The sequence below is a fragment of the Agelaius tricolor genome, unplaced genomic scaffold (genome assembly GCF_023055355.1).
Source record: "Agelaius tricolor isolate 1412-34295 unplaced genomic scaffold, bAgeTri1.0.p SCAF_12, whole genome shotgun sequence".
Classification (NCBI taxonomy): Eukaryota; Metazoa; Chordata; class Aves; order Passeriformes; family Icteridae; genus Agelaius; species Agelaius tricolor.
In genome coordinates this window covers 13,594,368-13,618,502 of record NW_027269272.1, presented here as the reverse complement: position 1 = coordinate 13,618,502, position 24,135 = coordinate 13,594,368, and the positions used below count along the sequence as shown (strand labels likewise).

The 24,135-nt window shown below is 37.2% G+C and overlaps 1 long non-coding RNA gene across 1 annotated transcript in view; it reads left to right on the top strand.

The window, feature by feature from the left end:
* Positions 1-24,135, top strand: part of LOC139594949 (uncharacterized) — a 130,118-nt gene that overhangs the window by 61,300 nt on the left and 44,683 nt on the right. Inside the window, exons 14-16 of the long non-coding RNA XR_011680797.1 lie at positions 17,564-17,704; positions 18,425-18,465; positions 20,189-20,340. This is a non-coding gene — a long non-coding RNA (uncharacterized lncRNA). The remainder of the gene's footprint in view (positions 1-17,563; positions 17,705-18,424; positions 18,466-20,188; positions 20,341-24,135) is intronic.

Sequence of the window (24,135 nt, the reverse complement as noted above, 5' to 3'; positions counted from 1 at the left end):
ATGAGATGCAAGGCTCCCAGAGCAAATGAGCTTTTAAGGTTTAAAATGGAGAAAATGCTGCCAGTTGTGGACTTCATTTCTATAGAAAACTATGGAGGTTGAAAGTATAGATGGACTGAAAAAAACAATAAGGGAAAGTAATGTAGTTTTGGTCCATGAGTGGTTCTTAAACAAGATGACCTGGAGGCAACACTAAGCTGAGTAACTTTATAAGTCCTGCTCTTCTAGAATGCAGGAGGAAAAATGGCTTTATGCATGCCACTCTCTCTGCTTCTTTCTAGCCAATGACCAATGCTAGAGCCAAGGAGCAACTATGGAAAATTTGGTCTAACCTGCATAACCAGACTGATTCTGCATTTTTATTATGAGATCCTTCCTTTTGACCTGTAGTGCACTGGCTTTTCTGTAGCATAAATGGAGTAAATAGGCAGGGTCTCTTCTTCAACATGTATACCACTGAAAGCCAAGAATAAATTTTTTGAAAATCATAATATGCTAAGAGAAACAAAAGAACCCTTCAGGAGATTTCTTCAAAAAAATTTCATTGTCTCATATTTGGCTGTATTAACTCTGAATCATAGAATATTCATAATATTCCTTATGCTGACAGTTCTAACAACAGAAACAGCCTGAAATCATCACTGAGTTAGAGAAACTGCTGGAAGAGAACAACCTTTGAGGAGTCACAGAAACTTTACATAACCAATCAGGATAGCAGCTGTGTAAGGAAAATTCTGGAGAGTGGTAGGTGCACATGCTGAATTCAGACTTGTATGAGTTAGTTAAGAGAGTAGGGATAATACCACAATGGGGAGAAACAGAAACAAAGAACAGACAATTCCAAAGGTCAAAATCCTCATGGATTTTAATGACCAGAGCTACTAGTGGTTGATTCTAGTACTCCTATTTCTGGTTGGCAATCCCCATGCAAACACATTTCCACACTGCCCTGAAATACTTGGCTTGCCCCTCTTATTGATCCCTCGCTGCCTTTTCCACCCAAGAAAAGGCACCTAGAGCTTATTCATACTTGTATAAAGCAGTTAAGCCCAATTCTGGTACATTCCAGGATGTGCTGAAGGAAGCATCTTTGCAATGTGGCTCACTGAGTGAGCTCTACAGGGTTTATGTCAAATCAAATGCCACTAGGAAGGCTTTATGAGAAGTAATCTTTCCCTGACATGCCTGCTAGATGTTTCCTGCCATCTGGGATTGTTCTGAGCTTTTGCCTGTCCAGGTAGATGTGTTTCTCTTTGCAAGGACAAGTGACATCAACTGACAGCCTTCAGAGAAAGCTCTGCTTTGTTCGCAGAATACAGATGAGGAGTGTTCAACCTAGGAACTGTAACAGCTTACGGTAATATAGTGGTCACAGCCAAAATCCTAATGTGAGCCACAGACAAGTAATTGGATAAAGCAGGCTCCTAATATTTGATATGGCAGTGTTCTAGGACATTCATTTCTGGAATCTGGACAAGAAAAGAGGAATGTGCCTCAAACCAGGAGGACTAACACATGAGACCGACCATATGCCTTAGCAGATAAATTACAACTTCAGACAGTGTATGAGAAATAATAGAAGCCTGACAAGAAATGAAGGCAGGGTAAGTACAGTTTAGCAAAGAAAGGTGCTTCTTAGCAGAATCAGACCTTGCAAATCAAATTAAACAGATGGCAAAAGCTTTCTCAGTCATATGAGGAGAAAATAACCAAGAGAATCGCTGTGCACTGAGGACTGAATAGAAATTAAATGTAATCTAGGTGTGACCCAAAATCTAAATTAAGATTTCAATAACAAAAAAAAAGATCAAAATGGGAAAATGAGATTAAGTAAAACATTGAATTTATTTTTTTAGAAGTCATTCAGATAAATTTGTTATCTCATGCCTTTTATTTTGATGACAACTTGATTGTTGAGATAAAGCAAATGCAATATTCAACCTTTCTGCTCTTCAGTAAAGCATTTGATACATTACTACATGGGGAATTATTAGTTAAATTGAAAAAGATAAGAGCAAGTATCAGGACTGTAAGATAAGTAAAAAAGTGACTGAACAAGAGACAAGAGTGAGTTATGTTGAAAGGATTTCTCTCTCTCCCTGGAGGAAAGTTGCTTGTAGAGTTCCTTTAGGATTGGTCTGGGGATTAATTTTATTTAATATTTTCCTTAATGGCCTAGGCAGAAAAAGTAGGAGTGTACTAATTAATTTGCTGATGATACAAAACTGGGAGATGTCATGAATACAGAGGAGGATTGGAATATTATACAGGAAGAATTAAATGACCTTGAAGACTGGGGTAGTAGAAATGGGATGGAATTTAAGGTCGTGCGCTCCCAGGTCATGCACTTAAGGGCTAATGAAAAGAACCAGCTATGAACTGTAGGCTCATCAGTGGGAAGTGACAGAAAGAAAAACCACCTAGTTGTAACAGTCAATCACAGAATTACTATGAACTACCAGTGCACAGAAAAGGAGAACACAATTTGGAGATATATTGAGTAAAATATTTTTAATGAAGCAAGGAGAGTATTTATGTCAGTGACCAAGGTGCTTGTTAGACATCGCCTTAAATTCCAAATCCCTATGGTTAAGGTGCAAATGTTCTGGGTTTTTTAACAGCTGCAAAGGTATGCTGACTAGTATGATGATCAGAGGAAAGGATGGCCTGTCTGAAAAGAAGCTGTGCCCAGCAAAACAGAGGTTGGAGAGGTAAAAATTGCTATCTCTAAGTATACAAAGAGGTAAACACCAGGGAGAAGAAAAAGCTCTTGAATTCACGCAATAATTTTGACATGAGAACAAATGGCCTTAAAGTGGCTGTGAATACATTTGGACAAGAAATGGAGGAAAGGAGTGTGGGAGTAAACACAGAGCGAGACAGATTTATTTTCTGGGCTTATGTGATGTGATTCATGTCCCGGCACAGGCTTGAACCTGATGACTCCTGGTCAGCCCTGTGCCCTATTTGTCAGGCAGCCTTGCTTACAGTCCTTTCCTTGGCTGGCTATATTTTCTGTGGTATTCTTGGTTGTACTTATGGGAATATATTTTATAGCATAACCTCCTTGATATAACACAAATATTAGATGATATCTTTAGCTGTCCATTCTCTTCTTTCTTGAGAGGAAAACAGCAATAACAACCCATGTCTTGCAATGACCAGAACAATGGAATGAAGCAGAAATAGAATGGCTGTTTCTCTACAAAAAATTTGTTGTATTGAAGCAAAAAATCTAAAATAAAAATATATGCATACAGAAAGTAAGCACTTGAGTCCCATCCACTCAGAAAAACACATTTAGAATTAAGAACTTCACTGAAAGACAGTATCTAATTTTGCCTTTTTGTTCCCATTCAATATATTTGTACATATTTTTGTATGTTCCTCAAGTACATTTCAAATTTAAAACTAAATTAAACCATTTTTACATGACTTAATATTATGGTTCTAAGTTCTTATATTCATGTAGTTCCTTCTTAGAGAAGAATTATACTTGTGATATTGATAGGAATCTTGTGAGGATTACAGACTCTATATTTCATAACAATAAGTTGGTTAATTTCTCAGAATATACATATTTTCTTATCTTAACCAGGCCACAATTGTGAGGTTATAATTCCCCAGTTTGATGTCATTGCTATCAATGAGAATAACTGGGGGAGGAGGGAGCCCTCAGTTCTCTCTCTGTTGAGTGATGTGACTTAGTCATAACAAGTGGAAATTGTCCCAAGGTTCTGTACTGTACTTGTGGTATAAAATCAAAACAGTCATATTGCACCATTAATGCCATCTCAAATGGATCTCTTATTTCATCCTGAGAAATTCTCTCCCTAGTATGTCTCAAATCTCATTCTAGTGTTATAAATTAGCAATGCAGGGGTTGAGAAGCAGCAGCAGCACATTCTGATTCGGATTCCTGTGATTACCAGGAAAGGATCCTTCCTTTATGATAAACTAGCAAATTAAACAGGTTTATCACTGACTAAGGAGTTACAGCTATTGAAAGTTTGAGATAGTTTGTAATGACTGCTGCATCTGACAAATCCTGAATTATAACACTTAGTCTGTATAACCAACAGCTTATTTCCTTTTGTCATGTGCTGTTGTGTTGTGTTTCATCAGCTTTGGAGACGATGCAAAATAATGCAAAGTGACACCATGAAATACAATAAGATGTGACATAACACATTAGAAATTTAAAGAATGAAATGCTTCAGTCAATTCAGGAAATAGGAACCCTGTCCAAATTTATTGTGACAAGTAAGAACAGTGCAAACTCTAAACATTGTTTTCAAACCAGAGGGCACCATTGTTTTTGACCACCCAAATTGCTTGCAGATACTGCCATCATCTTTATTTTTAGTTTAATTTAATAGCACAGAGCTGCGAGCTTTTTCAATTTGGGTGGTGGTTTTTTGTTGTTTTGGGGTTTTCCTCTCCTCTCTCCCCAGCCAGCCATGAGTATCTAAATATCTAACTTAGCATCTGAGGGACTTGGCATGTTTGTGAGCAGCTTTCCATTCCAAACAAACCAGTTCCTTGACATTTCAAAAAATGTATTGCTAACATGTTTCCAAGGATTTTGTAAAAACCCAATTCTGTGAGCAAGGGCTCAAAATGGGTGAACAAAAAAGCATCTGTGTTAGTAGAAAAGAAGTGTTTTCAGTTCATATCTAGGGTATGTTAATTGAAAATCTCGAAACAGGCTGCTTTTCTGTAGAGTACTAAAATGAATTCAAATATGAAACAACTCTCTTAAATCTGACTACTCCAGACTTTTCTTTCTCACATTTTCACTGTCATCTATTCATATCTGTCTGGTGATATTTAGGTCTGCATTAATGGATTAAAGTCCACATTGATCTCAGTTGGAAAATATGAGTTGCTGTTGCTCATCACCCTATGCTATTGCCAAAGCCTTCTCCTTTGCTAGTAAAGTCAGATTCTATTGAAGTCTATCCCAAATAGTCATCTGTATAAACAATGATATGTGGTTCTAAACTTCAAGCACATTTTCTGACCAGCTGTACTAACCATTTTTATGTAAGTTTTATTTAAGGGCAGCACTACCATGGCGTGAAGTCAGACAATGAAGAGATTAAAACTATTTTTTAAAAGCCTTTTTAGGGCCTGGATGGCTCATTTGATCGGACACCAGCCTTTCATTGCAGGGAAAAGAAGCTCATATCTAGCCCTGACTGTTGTGCTCAGAAGTAATCTTTATGGGATGCTTACAAAATGTTTATAATGAAATGAGTACCGGGATTCTTGGTTTATTGTCAGGACAGTGAAGAAGAACAGGGAGCTGTCAACTAGTGCATGTGCAGGTGAAAATTAAGTCTCCTGAAAGGGATTTTCAAAAGTGCAAAGCTCATACAGGCACATAGCTAAGTGAATAATAGACAGGTTATTGCTAAAAAACACATCTTCCCCAGCAAATCAAAATTAAATTGTGTAGCAAATCCTTCCAAATCAATAAGTGCTATAAAAATCTCTGTGGAGATTTATTTTTGTGCACAAAAGGATAAAATCCAATGTTCATTGAAATGGATGAAGAAATAAATGAATTAAATATATGCTCTTCTGTCATGCTCCTGACACTTTAAAAAAAAATAATGATTCTGAAGCAGATCCTTAGCTGAATGGTACACCTGATTAGCTCCAATAGCCAGATTTTGTGTAAATCAGATAGCAATATATAACTATATAACAAATTTTCAGAGCTAAATCTGCCATTATTTGAGCTTTGTGTATTACATCAGCTGAGAAAGTAGCACAAAAATGTTCATCTACATTTTAATATGAATTGGGATCCGAATTGCTAACATTGCAGTAGAAAAAAAAAAGTTGTGTAGAAAATTTAAGGCTGCTTGAGCAACTTTCTTGAATTTGTTACTGTCAGGTAGAATAAAATTTGATACTGATGCAATTTAAAGCCATCTTTTAATGTATTTATGTAACTAGCCACAGGTCATTCAAAATCTGGCCTATTAGTGTTATTTTCTATTTCAAGAGTTACAACTGTGGTTGTCTGATACCTAATTTCAGTACACCCCAAAAAACAAGCCCCAGGAAAGCAGTCTTCCAGCTTTTTGTATTCTCTAAATGTAGCTTAAGAACAGCTTAGCTTTTTTCAAAATCTGGTTACAATTATTTTTTGTTTCCTTGAAGTTTAATGATTATTAGAACTTGGCAAGTTAAAGCTGGGTATCAAAAATCTATAGGCTTTCCATGAGCTAATCGTTGGCTGATATGTTAAAATTAATAAACTTTTAAAAATACAATAACTTAGTTTCAAGTTTTATAAAACAGCCAAATTGTTGTCAGCCAATGAGATACCACATATCTCCATATAAACACATATATATGAACATGTGTGATGCATTCACACAGGCTGAGTTTATCTGGTTATGGAGAAAGGCTCCAAGAGGTTTCTGGGGCTGTACCTGTTATCCCATCCTGTTGCATGGGTGCACTGCACTGAACCTCTCATCCCTGTGCCCTGCTTGTTCTGCACTCTGCAAAGCACAGGAGGGACCCCAGGGATGAGTTAGTGATGGGGGAAGAGCCATGGGCTCCACCCTTAGTTAGTGGCCTCAGAGCTGGCTGCTTGCATTTACAGCACTACTGAGAGCACTTTTCCTCTGCACAGGGAAGTAATCTGGGAGGCTGCACGCCTCTTCTCACCCCCCTGGGATGGCCTGGCTTCAAACTGTGCCTTCAAAAGAGCAACTTGAAACTGGCATGGCAAACTGCTTATATTGTAATTTATTAACTCAGTGGTGAGTAAAATTGTTGTGTATTCTTTATTCTTGCAGTTTCTAAGTGCAGGTTTCTCAGTAATAGCCTGCCAGTTTAATGAAAGTAAGGGCTGGGAGAGAGGAGAGTTTTGCCCATTTATTCCTTGGTTCCTCTGGTACAGCTGCCAAGAGAGCAACCTGAAGTGAGGTCTTTTGTGATGTGGACATCTGCCCACTGGCTCTGGAGCAGCCCACCAATCTGTTCCATGTAAGCCAGCAGGAAACCATCCCATGGTAATGTGATGTCCCCAAGGACCTGTCCAGATCTGAACTTGTATCACAGAGGTGAAAGGTTTTCCAGCTCAGCCTTCCCCTGGGCGTACCAGTATCTGACCATTTCACAGTCTGAAAAGAAAAGCACTCCTCAGACTGTACTGATTTTATGCACCACATTCTGGAATCACTGTTTCAACTGTGCTTGCTGCACCTTCGATGCCCTCAGCACAAATGCAAGTTGTATAACAAATACAAAGATGTTCTACAACAGCTCTTGGGAGAAACCTTTGATTTTCTGGATTTTTTTTTTAAGTGTACCTCCTCATACTGGCTTCTGGAAAAAGCTGCCTTGCTATTTATGAGGATAATAAATTTATACAGAACTAGCTATGGATTGGATGAGGGATCCTAGTATTTCCTGTACTGAAATCAATATTAGAACAGGAAAGATCTGCAAATTGTATGGGATTTTGATGTAAACAGGAAACTGAATGGCAAATGTTGTTAACATACACTGATATGAATATGGATCAATTTGGCTTGGAAAGCAGTGGAAATTCTGATTTAAGAAAAAGCTGAATTTGCCCCACAAGTTTAAGTACTGCTTTTACAGCTTTAAACCACACAACAGATGTGAAGTAAGTTGCTAGTACTTTAGGCAATGTTAATATTGCTAATGTTTAGAAATATGTTTAAAGTTCAAATTCAAAGGATGATTTCTCTTATCCTTTCATGTATTACCGGTTCCAAATAGGGAATCAGATATTGGGAAACAGAACTTCTTCCATCTTCAGTAGCAAGGATTTCTGAGAAAGCAAAATGCAACCACCACTACTTTCAAAGTACCACACTATAATGCATGTATAGCTTCAGGTCCCACAAAGGCAAACAACCTCTTGACCTCACACTTTCATTGATGGGAAAAAGTTATTGAGCCTATATTTTACCATATTTCAGATTATTACAACATACAAAAGAAACATATCCATTGAGAAAAAAAAAGAAAAAAGAATTAATGAAATCCTAAATTCTCAATTGTTAAACCACCCACTCCACTTCTAATTGTTTTTAAATCCTGTTAGAGCTCAGTGTGGGGAACTGAAAGGCTGAACAAAAATAACTTTAAATCCACATAATGCTAGCTTCTGTCAAATGGCAAGGAGACTTTCAAATGGTAAAGCTTTTTGCATTCTCATTTGAGTATTCTGCCTGAGTGTACAAATGAAGGGAAAATAAAAATCAAACAATAACTGAACTTTGCTGTGGTGTCCAGATTAGAACCATGTTCTGCACAGAAGTGATGGGCATGTAAGCCCTTCGTATCAGGAGATCTGTCTGGCACTCATCAGGCAGTGTTACTTGATCACAGCTGGATAAAAATGCACACCCAGGGCAAATCTGTAAACACCAGCTTAATCTGCATGGGAAAAGTTACTGTCATCTCCTCCGACAGAAAAAGCCTCCAGGACATTCCAGCAGTAACAGTCACTTCAGTTTGTTACAAATGTTGTCAGATTTAGACACAAAACCATTATAGATGTCAGAAAGCTACAACTGAAAAAAAAAGAAATGTATTGCGTTTTAGGTATTTTGGTTTAGAAAAATGAGGCAAGTCAGTAGTTTTATGATATGACCAAAGAGTGTGTGTGGAGGGATTCCTATTATACAGCACTTGCCAACAAGCTATGTTTTAGACTGCAATTCACTATTCTCTAGGACATTTAAAGAGATTTTTCTTCAGGGGAGGGATTGTAATTTGGATAATATTTTGCAGGAGTCTTCTTAGGGCATAAACTAAAAACAACTTTGTCTTTAGGATGTGCCAAAACACGCTTCTGACTTTTTATGGCTTTGAAATCAGTCATATTTGCAATTACAAGACCAGAGCCCTTTACTCTTGTAATCAGCCCTGAAAACACCCTAAATCACTTCATCATCAGAATAGCTATAAACTAATGCAGAAAAGAAGGGCTTTAATCAATTCTGGGCAGTTTAGATAAATAATGCAGTTAGAGATCCATGGTTTGCTTGTCTTTTTCAACAGATATTCTCATTTCCTTCAGAGACAACATGAATCTACAAAAGAAAAAAGAAATTAAAAAGAGGGAAACTTTCATTTAAATTTAATGTGAGCTGGACCAGACCCCAGAGTTCTCAATGTGAAAATCATAATATAACAAATTCCCACTCCGACCTTGTATCGTCCCTTCTACCCTCCCATGCCCACACTCCTGCAAAACAGAGATGTAGAATGACTGGTTTCTGCAATGTGTTAAATAGGAGGAAAGGGAACATTCAGAAGAAAACTAGGTATTTGGGGCTTTCTTCAACCCAAGATTAATGTCAAGAGATTTTTCTTAGCATTAGTGTCAGTGCTAGCCAGGAAAAATGATCCCATTAAATGGCCCCTCATGAATAATTCATGAGGCCCAATTTAGCGTTAGTACTGAGGGTGAGAGATAAACAGGTGATAGAGTTTGTGGGGAAACCATTGCACTTGACATGGTATTTTGGTGTTATTAATATTATTTTTTTTAATCTGTATATGTATTAGAGGAAGGAGACATAACTTGTGTATTAAGACTTGGGTTACTGTTCAACTTTGAGTTGAGGATTTATGTGATCTGTGTTTCCAAATCATTAGTGATGAGCTATTCCCCCTAAGTGCATTAAAGTAAAAAGCTCCACAGACAAACTGGTAATTTAAGGGCTGTGTTTGGCAACAGGATTCTTCAGTGCTTTGCTGTTCTCTTCTAAGTCCATTGTGAGTATGGAAGAATAGTTACTGAATATAGCAATTAAGGGTTTTTTCCTCCCCAAATTAAAAGTTACATTTTTGCAATAATTGTGGTAGCTGAATAATTTATGTCCTTTAAATTGAATAGCATTTACCACTGATATTTACTGAAAATCTTTTTGTGTTTAGTGTAAAAAGGTGAAAACAAAACTGGTGTAAAAGTACAGGGAGGCCTGTGAACATGAGATTATTATTGTGGCTGTGCAAACTGTCAGACTTCAAACTACTACTAATCAACTTCTTTAAATTATAGCATGTATTGGTAGATTCCAATCAAACAGAAGTTACTAAAGATGGGGCTAGGGTTGGTTGAACCATCTCAGCTGGTCACAAAAAAGCTCCTAGTAAGGCTATAGTAAGAAGCCTTCAATTTAAGCACTGTGTCCTGATGATTTTCATGCTTTCAGGAAACCAAAAAGAAGAGAACGGAGTCACTCAAACTCTGAGTGTTGTGCCTTTTCCATGCTGACCCTTGGAAGGCCAGGCACAATTAACATCTCTGTGTCCATGTTGTGCCAGTGTCCTGCAAACCTCTCTCATTCCCACCAGTCATGGAGAAATGACCACTAGCCACTTAATGGATTTGCTTCATTTCTCACTTTTAGTTAGAAACACCAAAAGAAAGAGGAATTCTAAATCCCCAGGAGCTCTGAATACACAAAATTTGAGAGTTTACTATGCCTACTTGTGCTGGGCCTGGCAATGTGATTGTTTTCATTTTATCATACCAATTTTTGCATTCAGCCATAGGAAATCACTCTGATTTTCATGAGTAGAATTCCATTGCTACTTCCAAGTTGCAAGGAAGGCAAATGAGATCAGCACACATCCCCCTGGGTTTATTCTGATAAATATTTACTGAAGATTGAATTCTACCAAAATGCCACTAGGATTTTGCTCTAAATAAAAATTATGTCATTGGACTTGTGGCCTCTATTGCCATGATCTGTGATCTGTCAATCCCAGATGCTCATTCCCATGCAGTGGCTACAGTTTGCATGGTTGAGCTGGTTTAATCCAAAACTAGGATGTTTCCACCAGTGAGTGATTGGCCTAGAGGCATGAAGTGACAGGACAGTACTTCAAATTTAATTTACTTAAGTGATGTTGCTGGTCTTTCTAGAGTGGTCACCTCTGTGGGACATTGGTTTTGTAAGCTAAATGCACATTTCTCAGTGTATAATAATCACTATCCCCTTAAGCCCCATAGGGCGACATAAATCTACTTAAAAAAAATTCTGTAGTGACATGTCCATGCAAATGATAGTTTAAATTCCTATAGCAAAAACAGCATCAACCTTCCAAATTTCAGTTCTTGAAAAAAGCACCAATATATCAAGTCTGTAGTAAAAAAAGTTGTACTTTTGTGATTGTGCCTCATGAGCATTGAAAAATTTGGGCAAATAAAAATATTCTCTGCTTTGAAATTTCTCTTTTACCCTCAAGATGGTTAAAACATTAAAGTGAAATGCCATCTTGTGATCCAGATGTTGAGGTGAAAAATAATATGGCACACAGACAACAGGTTTAAAGCATCAGGCTGAAAATGTATTAACCTGATTTTATCATTCCAAGCACTAATCAAACAGTCCTGGAGTCCCAGCTGTGGAAGATAAGGCCTCATGCCATCGACAAGGGATGGGTTTTTCCTACCTTTGCTCTTCTAGTTGCCTGGGAGATTCAGCTCACTGCTTAGCAGGAATAAGGACAGGGATAAAGGATTCCTCTCTTTGCTTGGCTTTAACGTTCCCTCCTTCTGTGAGGATCATGATCAACTGTGGGGCTCCAAACTCAAGTTCACTTGGGGATCTACTCCATGGGTTGGTTGAGAAGCTGAAAGCATGATGAGGACACACTGCCCCATGTTCCTGCATATACCTTTACCCTAAGGAAAAAAGGAGGAACGAGCGTGGTCAATGAGGTTGGTCACTTCCTTCTGGTGAGTTCAAGGTCTTGTGAAAAACGAGCAGGAAAGATCCACTTTTCACTGCAAGGAGGGTCTCCCTCTCTTCTTCCCTCCTTCCCTGATTCTCTCCAGAGCTTTTCAGGCTGCTGGGAATATATTTTCTTGCTTCTCTGGTGAAGCATTATTCCCAATGGGTGGAAGAATGGCATTCTGACATACTGGCATTTGGGCATACCTTTCTCTTCTGTAGGACGACTGTGTAGCCCAGTAGAACGAAATTTGTGTAAATATGTATTTGATTCTTTGCTCTATGTCTTTTCTCAGGGATAAAAATGATGTAATTTTACAAGTTTGGGAGTATCTATGTTTTCTGTTGCATTTGAGGTGCTACATAAACATTATTCTGTAAAAATGCTTCTACCTTGGATTATACTTGGCACCAATTTACATTGTAATATTACTGACACTGCCATTTAATTTGCCTGCTTGCTATGGTCTAAGTGTAGGTAATTTACAAACCTTTAACAATGTTCAGCTTTCCTAAATGGTAGGGAGAACTGCAATTACACTTAAAATGCACTGGTGCACTATGTGTCAGCAAAAAAGGACCTACAAAAGACATAATTACAATGTAATTGCCCACAAGTTCATGAAGTAAACATACATTATTAGAAGGCACTCATCTATTCAATTTAAGTGACATTACAGATAACACATTGCATAAATAGGAAGCCATTTTGTGACTAGTTAGTATAATAATAGGAGTTGAAATTAAAATGTGGTATATGTATTCCTAAAAGCACTTCAAGCTTAGCATCTGCTCTATAGTGCCTTGCATTATGCTCCATTTCCAGTTTTAAGCATTTGAATATTCTCTAAGGATATACACCGATAAATAATGACAGTACAAGGTATCTCCTTTTAAAAAAGTTTCAAATAAATATTTAGGCTGCCTAAGGTGATTCTTATCCAAGAAAAAACATCAGAAGAGGAAAATGGTTAAAGGCAACAAGGAAAAATTCCAGAAGTTTTTTTTTTTTGATGAGCAGAAATGTTCAAAACTATACAAAATTTAAGCTCTATTTCAGTTTTGGTCATTTGATGAAACCTGGGTATTTATGGGGATCATGGTTCTCCCACATCACACCAGAAGGAGGAACTAAGGTGTCTGAAAACTTTTACCCTAATTGCACATTTTAAAAGATTTGTCCTTGTACCTTTTTAATGAACAGCAGCTGAATATGTATATAGATTAGATTTGGACACTGGAAGTTGATGATCCCTCTGGATCCCATTCCCTCTGGACTGTCCTCTTGTTTCTGACAATTTCTAGAATAGGATTTGCAAGAATTCAGAGCACATAACTGGCTTATTCTCACAAAGCCTCTGGAACACCCATTCCTCACATGATAGCACCATAACTTCCTGAATACTTTTGCTGGTTTTCCCGCTTGCTAACAAAATAATGTATTTATCCTGAGTTCCCAGTCCTTGGAGAGGGGTCAGGCTCCATCTCAGCAAAGAAGTAGAGCCAGAATTATGAAATTGGGGCTTGTAAAGTTACCAAAAGCAATGATCTCCCCTTAGATTATGCATGTGCTGTTAAAGACCAATTAGTGTAAAAAACTCAAGTAAAAAAAAATCTTCACTGTTAAGCTCTTATGTACTGTGCTCTCCCACTGAAAAATACAGCTCAGTTTGAAAGCCTGGCAAATATCTTAGGGCTTTTGGAGCCCCATATTTAATGTTTGCTTTTTTTGTGTGACCTTACAAGAAGTCTGACACAGTGTTGATCCAGAGTAGATTGTTTTCTTTTAATTTGCTTATAACAATCTTCTTTGCCAACTTTTACAAACAATGATATCATAGATTTTTACTTGGGATTCCACACTGTTGAACACACTCAAATTTTTTTTCTCTTTTACCTCTTTCATAAGATAAATATCATAGTGAATTGCAAGCTTGTTAAGTATTTCCTTTTGGAAAACATTGTCTGATACTTGATATTGTACCAGGACTTAACCTAAATTGTTTTAATTCCTTGTACCTGCTGTGTAGTTAGATGAGATCAACTAGACAGACCTTTCCCATTGGTTAAAGGTCAAAAATAGCCTAAAGACACGTTGTTTACAGCACATCATATTGAGAAATATACTTTTCATAGAAGGTATAACCATATTTTCATTAACAGTGATAAAAAAGCTTAAACTGCTGTATGGATAAAACTACAGAATTATTTTTAATCACAAATCTATTTTTAAAGAAATGTAGAGGAAAAAAATTCACCAGAGAATATTCTCATTATTATTTTTCCAAATTATTACACATTATGTAAAATGTTGTTCTATTTTGCCAGTATTTTAGTGCATTTGAGAAACTCCAGACACTTCAAAGTAAGAGTCATATTCTGTTGACATTTATATAACTATAAATAACATTAGTGCGGTCTGCCCTCTGCAAAATTGTAAAGGAGTCCCTTATGGATGAAGTTATAACTGATATTGTTGGGTTTTTTGCTTTTAATTATTGTTAGATGACAAGATGGAAACTAATCAGTTTATTTAAATTTTTCAAATTATTTCATCCTTCCAAAAAAGACTCAAATTATTAGCAAATTTTTAATGCTTTTGCAAAGTTGGATTTTTTTAATGTTTTGTGATCTTTTTTAACGGAACTAAATGAAAAACAAATTAAGTCCATCTTTGCAAAGAGTATGAGCTATGAATTTTCAAGACGTCAAGTTCAAAAAAAAAGACCAAAATTAAGATATGTAGAGGCTGAGTTGGGATTTTGTTGGATGATAGCTTGAATTTTACACTCATCTATAGTAACTGAGAGTCAGTGGTCACCAAAAGGTTGATATCATCATATTTTCAGGCACTGATATTTCTTTTTATTTTTCTTAGGAAAAGCTTCAAGATTCTCTGTTAATTAGTATGAACTTACCAAAAATGCACAGCAAGGACTTAAGCACTTGAGTTTGTATTTAGTATACAGAGTTTCATAGGAAAAGATTTATTTCTATGATATTTTCTACTAAAGAGAGACAGTACAACTTTTTCATCACTTACCCTGGACCTCAGAATCTCAGTATTTCACTACAAAATGGTATATAAGGAACTACTAATAAACAATTGCAAGTTTCCTTGAAGTACTTAGGCTGGAAAATCCCTTTTTTATTGAGCTGAAATGTTTAACATGTTTGCTGAAAAATTCAAAGCGAGCCAGGAATGATTTGTATTTCAGAACTCTTGTTCATTGGTAGGTGGTTGCTCAGTTAAGTTGGCCTTTCTTTCTTATGGGAGAATGAAGAGAGACTCCAGACTTGGATGTAACCATTAGTTCTTCAAAACTGGGGATTTTATAAACCTTCATTTAAGGAGGGTACTTATATTACTAGAGTTTATAGAAACAATGGAAGGTGTTCCCACGCCATGTGATTTGAAGGGACCTGGATTTAGAAGCCTACATTCCCTCTATAGCTGGGGTAGACACATCTCCAGGAAAAGGTTCATCAAAGTTAAATAATTACAGGGTTTCTTTACAGTGAAAAGGGCAAGAATGCACCATGTCACACAGTGCATTACTAACAGACCAACACTTATTTGTGAAAAATATGAATAATGTGAATATTTTGTATTATGTAGTAGATGGCAAGACAATGATGGGTTTGTCAGAGTAAAAACAAAGCAACCCTACAAAGTCCAAATGGGATTTCTGAAGTAAAAATGGACATGAGTTTTCAAAACATAGAGACATTGTCGTGTGGTGTTGACATCCTCCCAAGAGTCCTATCTGTCCACACAAGTCATGTCTGAGAAGAGGGAATAATATTTTGGAGCTTATATAGCTTGACACTGTCAGAAAACTAAAGAGGGAAGATCTGGTAATTCTGTAATTTACAACATTAGTTAATTGAAGCACTGAAGAGGAGGAAAAAAACCCACAAAATTATGATGAAGAATGACTTTCAGATATTAGTGCTGGCAATTTGCCTCTTAGGTGAAATTCCCAGAGTTTTCATAAAAGATTTGTGCTCCAGCTTTCTATTTGTCTGAGTGGTACTATCAAGTCCAGTGAAATCCAACCAGCTACTTGACAAAACATATCTTGATGTTGACTTTTGAGATGCTTTGGCAAATCATGATTTGCTAACGTTTTGATTAATTTGTTGGTACTGGAAACTACATTTTTTCTAGATGGGAAAGGAAAGTAATTCGTAATGTCAGATACCTTGGCATTTTTGAATATTCTTGATGATACCTTAAATTCATAACTGTGTTTCATCATTCTTGGTTTAACTTTTTCAATAATTGTTTTCCAAAAAAAATTGGTACATATTTTAAAAAAAGAGTACTTCAATGAAATGAGTGTATCTTGAAAATTTAGCAGGTGGAGAGTATATGGCTGATATGGACAGCAGAGTCCATGTTTGTATTTTATATGACAAGAGCACTAACTTGGTAATTAAGTAAATATTGTAATAAGTATGGCTCTGATATCCACTTGAAGGTTATAACTCCCCAGGGAACAGATGCTTAATTTGCGGCCGTGATAATAACAACCTAATGAACCTCCCATCTTTCTGGATAGCTTAATAAACTTCAAAGAAAACAAAACAAGAATCTATGAGTAAAAGTACATCCTTAGCTTTTCATTAAGCAAAATGAGCATGAGTCAAGGCCCAGCATGGCTTCCAAAGTTAAAGCTACCAGCTACAAAGCAAATGTATGCAGAGAAATGTACAACAAAAGACATAGCTTTTAAACCTCCAGTTGAGTTTCCATAAATGTTGCTTACAAAAGCTACCATTCTCTATGTTAACAAAAAGTTGTGGATATGTTCTTCACTAAATCCTCTTTTCTCATATAATCCACCTTGTGCACTTTATCTCAAGTGTGTTTTATCTGATCTAATCCTGGGCTCATTCATTCACAGATAGAAGCAACAGGATTATTTCACACTTAAACTAGGCCCAATCTTTCTGTGGGTCCATAAGAGGACACCTGGGTAATGAGAAATTATCTGTGGAACAAAAGATTAAGCAGGTGCTGGGGGAAAAGATGTTCTTTAAAATACAGCAATTTTTAAGGAAAAGATAAAACATTTTTATTCCGAAAAAAATGTTCAGAGGAGGCACTACATTTTTTAAAGAAACGAGATTACACCATTAAAACCCGTGTTACTTGGCACAAGTTTTATTAGGGAAAAAAAATCTTTTTCAGTTGTCCTAAAATGACATAGATTTCCCTGGAAATCTAGTCTGGATTTTAATGGGTGTAAAGTGGGCAGTACATGGATATATCAGAACATAAGTTTTAACCAGGTCAGACAGAGGTCAGTCATACCCAGTCACAGCTTCTTCCTTGTTCTACCAGAACTTATTTTAGCACACTTACAGTTAGGAGGAGGAAGAGGAGGAGGAGGGAAGCTTCATGGCTCAGTAAATTAACTCCAGATTTTTTTCTTTGCAGTACTGGGCAAGACAATTCAGGCACAAAAATAAAACCCTCTGCTCCCAACTCCCAACCCCCAACCCCCTAACACGGGGACATGGATTAGTACAAACCAAGTTCAGTCTCCTTTGCTTGACTTATCCCTATCCATAGCTATATTTATATATCAATCTTTTTTCATCCCCATTAGCTTTTAGAAACCACAGGATCACCTCAAATCCTGTCTTCCATCTGTTTCCAGTGTATATCAGCCTCTTGATGTGAAGGTGTGAAGGCAGAGGAAAAATTTACTGGTTTAAAACAGCAGAGCAGTTCCTCAGAAGTCATAAACTGATAAAATAAATAATTATTTCCCTATCTTTCTCTCCTTCCCTGTTGTCATCAGCCTCCTCATGGACCATTGTACAACAGCAGAGATTTCATCCCTTAATTCCACAAGCCCAGTGGGACCATGGACTGATGACTTGACTTTCTGCCTGGTGGTCTTTCGAGTTTTTTCTCTCCAAAGAAATACAACAGAAGCATAGTATGTAAATAGTTTCACAGGATTGAAATTAATACATTATTGAATTACTACGCTAGGGACTGAAAACAGATATATAGTGAAAAAAAAATAAAGGAAAAACAAGAGTGGAAGTTATCTATATCCTCAGGACTCAGGATGCAGACTAATCTGCCCTACTGGCTAATAAGGAAGAAATGTCCAGTGGGTTCTCATACAGCTGCATGGTAGGTTTATTTCTTTTTCCTTTTGCAATATATAGTGCTACATTATGTTGTTTACAGAACAAAAGATTAAATGGTCAACAGATGCAGGAATTTTATGGTCTGTGTCTTGCTTTTTTTCCCAATGAGTATTTGGCAGTACATAAACAGTTCCTTTTACTTTCAGTAAGGCAAGCTTTCCTCACCATCTTGGTGTCCCCAGTTCCTTCCAGCTGGTGCGACAATCCCCGTGCCCTGACCAAAAGAGTGGAGGCTCAAAAAAGACAGTAAATAAGTTAAATATCCAAATCTACAGTTAATAGTGTTTTCAGAAATAACTAAACATGGAGCAGCAATTCTCTGTCACATGCAGGAATTCCTCTAACCAGGGGCACATCTAGATTGATTTGATTAGTTATCTTCCTCAAAACTGGGAGCACTAATTCAGCACCTGCTGCTTAGGGTTATTTAACTCAGGATGTGTTTTCCAGGACACTTGCAGAAAAATATCATAACCATTTTTTGACTTGTCATCCAACAGCATTCTACTGAAATACAAGCAAAGTCAGGCCCATTAACTAGGTAAGATGAAATTTAAAATTAAATTAATATGTACAATTGCATATAAATTTCAAAATTTTATATATAAAAGTTAATAAGGCCCATTAAATGTCAGTAGCCTTTGAAGATATCATCACTTTTAAAAATGTATGTTAAAGCAAGTTCTTGCTTTTGCCTATCTCACAGTAGTACATATAAATCAATATAAAGTACATTTATTAAACTTACGTATGTGGGTATTTCCACTTCTTTGTTATAAAATGCCACTTTTAACAGAGCTGTGCTCTTGACCAACCCTTAATTTGTATATAGAAGATACGTGGCTGTAAAACTTTAGGCACAAAAACAAACAGCCCCTCTCCATGGTGGGGGGTTGGAACCAAGTGAACTTTAAGTTCCCTCCCAATGTAAACCATTCTATCATTCTGTGATGTGACATTCAAGGAAAACAGCTTTCTGGGTTCCAAAAGTACAGTTATTGGACAGGGACAGTCATAAGATATTTAATGGACAAATATCACCCTTAAGTACTTGAGACTCAACATGGAAAAAAGCCCTGTTTCTTAAGGACTGTAATTTGTGCAGTCTGAATAATGCAATAAAACCGTGGCTATTTCTTTTGGAAGAATACAACTATATTAAAGCTAATCAGCCTTTACAGTCTAGTTGAAGAACAAAATCTTTTGATCTTTTGAAACAGTATTTTGGAACAATCATGACAAAATATACTAAACTGATATTGTCATACCTAATTTTTGATTAGTTAAAAATTATTTGCTCTTTCTTTCTCTATAATGCTCTTCCAAGTATGCAAGTTCAAACAAGTTATTGCAGTTTCAATGTGAAGTTTAAGAACTAAAAAAATTGTTTGCAAAGTGATGTATGAATAAATAAGACAGAGCTGGTCTTATTTGTATTTATATATATATATATATGTATTATTTATATATATATGTATAATAATATACAATTATATGCTATAATCTATTTATATTTATATTATGCTACATGCTCTTCTGACCAGTAATTAATGGTAATTATCTGTGCATAGGTACATGTATGAGAAAGGGAGAACAGATGTCCATGATTATGTAAGTTATGGTAATTAATAGTACATAAATGAAACAAGTTTGTTTTTGTTGATGTGTCACTTGCACACTGCTCCTCTTGAGCATTGGGTTACATCCTGTACACGATCGCCTTATTGTCTACTGTCATAAAAATTCCAGTTCTGTTTCTGAGCAGTCACAGAATGGGACTTGCCAGCTGTCATGGAAAATGTATTCAGTTTCATTTCCACTTAATTTATCTAATCTTAATTCTATTATTATTTTATTACAATTATTTAAGTGCTTGGGGCAACAATCTAAAGTAAAAACAAATAAACAGTAGGAGTTCCAGATAATTTGTAAGTGATCTGAAAGGTCTAATGGAAACAACATCATTATTGCAGTTTTATTTTTTGAAAGGTTAATATTATAGAAGCTTCATCATTGCTGCTATAGTTAACAGTCTGTCAACACTGACACGTTAAATTTCTGCTTCACAAGATTAAAGGCTAAACTATAAAAACTCACCCTGGACATGGAAAAAAGAAGTTGTGAAATAGTGTTTAGATATTCAAAAACCCTGTAACTACAGACCTCACATCACCTTCATTTTCAGCACTGTCTACTTGAAATACGGAAGAGCATCCAAGCCCGTGATTAAGTCCATTTCTCTTCTGCTAAACACTTTCACACAGAGGCCCCTGCCAGCTGCCATGGCTGTAATGAAATCTAAACACACACAAAGATCCACATTCCATGGTGTCTTTCACCAACATTGAGGTGAAGTTGGTGGTTTGTCATCCTGGCCTTGGCTGATCATCTCCTCTCACCCTCTTCAGCAAAAACCGTGAGTAGCTGCATTCAAGTCATCTGTCTCCCAGTCTAAACATGGAGTTTTTGGGTTTTTGCTTAACCACAACCCTTTGCTTCTGTTTAATTGCTGAGCCCACTCACAGCTGCTGTCACAGTCTGTGTAAGCCCAGAGTCCTCACTGCTACTCATTATACTTCTCCATCACCTTTGTTGCCTTGCCTAAATCCTCCGCATAGCATGGCTGGTTTAGGGTGCCTTGCAGAAAAATTTATTTTCTCTTTTTTTTCTTTCTAATGCAATGAGCCATTTATTTATGATGTCCCAATCTCATTTAAATATATTTTTTTCTCTTCTTTTTGTACTCATCATTTAGATGGTATGGTACATGTCTCATTCTGTCTGAGCAATAAAAATGCATAATAAAAATACATAAGGAAGGTGATAACTCACTCAAAAATAAGAAATTATTAATGCACAATTTTAAGCTTATTCTAGAAATTTCTGTTAAGTATGAAACTAGTAAATTAAGTATTCTAGTGGTCCCATAGTGACATGATTTGGTTTAATTTATTCCACTGTGTAACAAGAAATTTTATTTGACTAAGAAAATGCAGTAAAATATCCTGAGCCTCATCTAGTCTAGTCATCACTGAATATGATGCAAGGTTTTCCAGTGGTAAAATGTAAGGGGAATCATCATGAATGGCTGAATCTGAGGCAATAAGAATTCAAAAGGAAGGTTTTGAATGACATCTCAGCTTCTAACTTCTGGAATTTTCAACAGCATTTAGCATTTCTTTAAAAGAAATTTTGATTTAACTGGATATAAGCAGCTGCAGATAGCATTACTTATCTAAGATGATTCTTCTCTTTATCTGAAAGGAGACATAGGAAAGAAAGGCAAAATTCCAGAGTGGTGACTCCATAAATGGTTTATTTAGAAACTGAAACTTGACTTTGTTTTCTAGCAGAAACCAAATGTGTTAGTTTGATTTGGATACAGTATATTGACAAAGGGTGGGTTGTTTCTTTTTTTCATCTAACCCTGGTCGCAGAGATAGAGAAAAAATAATCTGTCCTGAGAGTAAACAATGATCCAAACTCTTTGTTTGCTTGAAATGGCTGACCTTGCTAGGAAGAGGTATCTGCAGACACGATGGTGCCTCCAGAAGGAGTGATGGAATCCTGGCAAGGCACTGGATGCCTGTGCGAGCTCTGCCAAGGCTCCGTTCAGCCCTGACCCAGAAGATGTGCAGCCCTGGGGTGCCTGGGCAAGTCTGCTCTGCACAGCCTGGCCTGCATCTCCTCCTGCTGAACTGCCTCTGAGGGGAACTGATATTGCCTCTCCAGGGGAGCAGGAAAACGCACGATGAGCCAAGTTCTGATGAGCCAAAATCCCATGAGCCAAAATCCCATGAGCCAAAATCCGTGCCCCCTGTAGTGGCTGATGGCCACCCTGCCCGCAGGCCGGAGCTCTCGTGTCCGGCCCTCTTCTGACGATGGACTCCTCGTCTCCTCCTCTGGTTGGCGTGAGAAAGCTCTGAGGCTGTGACACAGAAATCACCTTCTAGCTTGCTATTAAGAAAGTTTGGCAAATTGACTGCTGCTAAAATAAGAGCTATGAAAGTTCCATCTGCAGTTCAGTCACACGGGGCAAATCTCACAGGCCTTACGCAGCCGGAACACCCATGGAGCACGCTCAGCAGGAGCTGACCCGCAGGATAATAGGGATGCATACTGAATGAATTGGAAGTAACACCTGGCCTTTGTCTGGAAAATTACCATTTTTTTAGGCCAGTCTTCAAAGCTGAACATTTCTTTAGGACTCTGGAGCCATTGAGGAGGCAGACAAAAGGAAGAGAGTCATGGAGAGACATGTAAAAGCTGTAGGCCCAGCAGAAAGGGCGAGAGGGTATGCGAGAAGGCTGAGGGAACAGAAGTTAAAACCTCAGCATAAAATTCCAGTTCTTCCCATGCGGATCAGTTTTTCCAAGGGTGAAAGGAAAATGAATTTTCCAATGCATCTAAGTGATTTCATTACACAATTATGTGCTTGCCTAAACTTCAGCAACATACTCTTACCCATCCTTGCAAGTAATCAGTTTTTGGTCTGTGCTTTACAACATATACTTAGTTTAAACATAAAATACATTAATGTCTGTGTGTGCAAAGAGACACTCACCAAACTCTGTGCCCTGCCTCTCATTACAGAGGGAATGCATCTTTTCTGGGCAAACATACATACTGTAGAGGAATAATGCTCTACCTTTAGGAACAGCCAACATCTATTTACTACATAAATCTAATTGAGGGAAAATGCCACTCTTCTACACTAGCATCCAAGCTTCCAAACAAATGCTCAACTCACTACATTCCAGTGCAAAAGAAACCATTGCACAACTGGAGGGGTATATACAGAATACTGGGTAGTTACATTCTCACAGATATCTCCCTCTAGTCTGAGACTGATCCAAGCATAACATAAGTAGGTTGAAGCTGGTAGAACTACCCAAATGCTTAAAATTTCACACTTTCTCAAATGTTTACTTTTCTGGATCAGACTCTCGTGAATAATTGTGCCTGGAGCTTCTTGGACTATTTTTTGGGGAGGGATGTGATCAGGTCATAAAAATGAGAATTCCAACTTTATAGGGACTTAGCAGTCACAAACTGCAAGCTGATCATCAGCCTAATTGCATGTCATCCTCCCCTAAATCAGATTAGTCACAAATGCTTATCAACTGAGCCCTAAAATCCTGATATAGCTTGAAAACATACAAGTTTTTTCTGAAGGTTATCTTGGAGACCCAATAAAAAGAAACCAAACATGGCAGCTTTGAAAATATCTGGTGACAGTGCCTAACAGCCAAGAGGAATCAGGGAGAATTGCTATGTAAAGCTACAATCTTTTCAAAAACAAGCCAGTTAGATGACTTCCAGATCTGGAATCTGCTGTCATTGCCAGCAGCCACCCTCAATATTTTTGCCTTGTTTTGTCTTTGCTAGCTCACAGCTTTGTGACAGCTATTAGTATTTTGAGTAAATTATGCAGCTTTGATTTGCATAGGCATCTGCTGGTGGTACCAGACCTGCCCAGCCTGAGCAGTTCTGTGCAGTCTGGTGTGAGCTGTAGAGGTTACATCAGCCTCCAGGTTGGACCATTAGTCTCAGAAAACCTCTGCAAGCATTTCATGGATGACAGGACACTACTGTCCCAGGAGAACAAGCCTATGCATGGGTGTTTACTCAACTCTGTACGATATTCTTTAGTTTGGTGCAAAGCAAGGAGCCAAAGCCATCATTTTTCAGCATCCCAGTGATATACTGGTAAATCTGGCAGCTATTTCAGATTTTTTCAACCAATATTGTAATCACAGCTGCACGTTACACCTTTGTAGAGAAACCTCTTGAGAAACCAAGCATATAGTATGGACCTAATAACAGGTTCAGTACAGCTGTACAGTACAACTTGGTTGAGCAAAAAATTTCTGGTTTACATTTCTTTTCCTCTGCCTCTTCCACTACCAGAATTGATTTTCCCCCATATTGTGTCTAGGTCCAAAATTAAAGGAGTAGATCTATTTCTTTTCTGAGCACCTGTTTCCTGTTTTGAAATGTAGGGTAATTGATAGTGTATTTTTACTTCTAGAACACAAATAAGGTTGCTTATATCTGCAGAACAATATCAAATGCCAGAACTGGGTATACTTATTCTCTAGTTATCCAGCTGACTTTCTGTATTTATTGGATTTTTAGTACAGTATATGGCATTATAATCAATGCACTATCAACAAAAGCACTTGTATCACACACTATTTATTTAATTTAC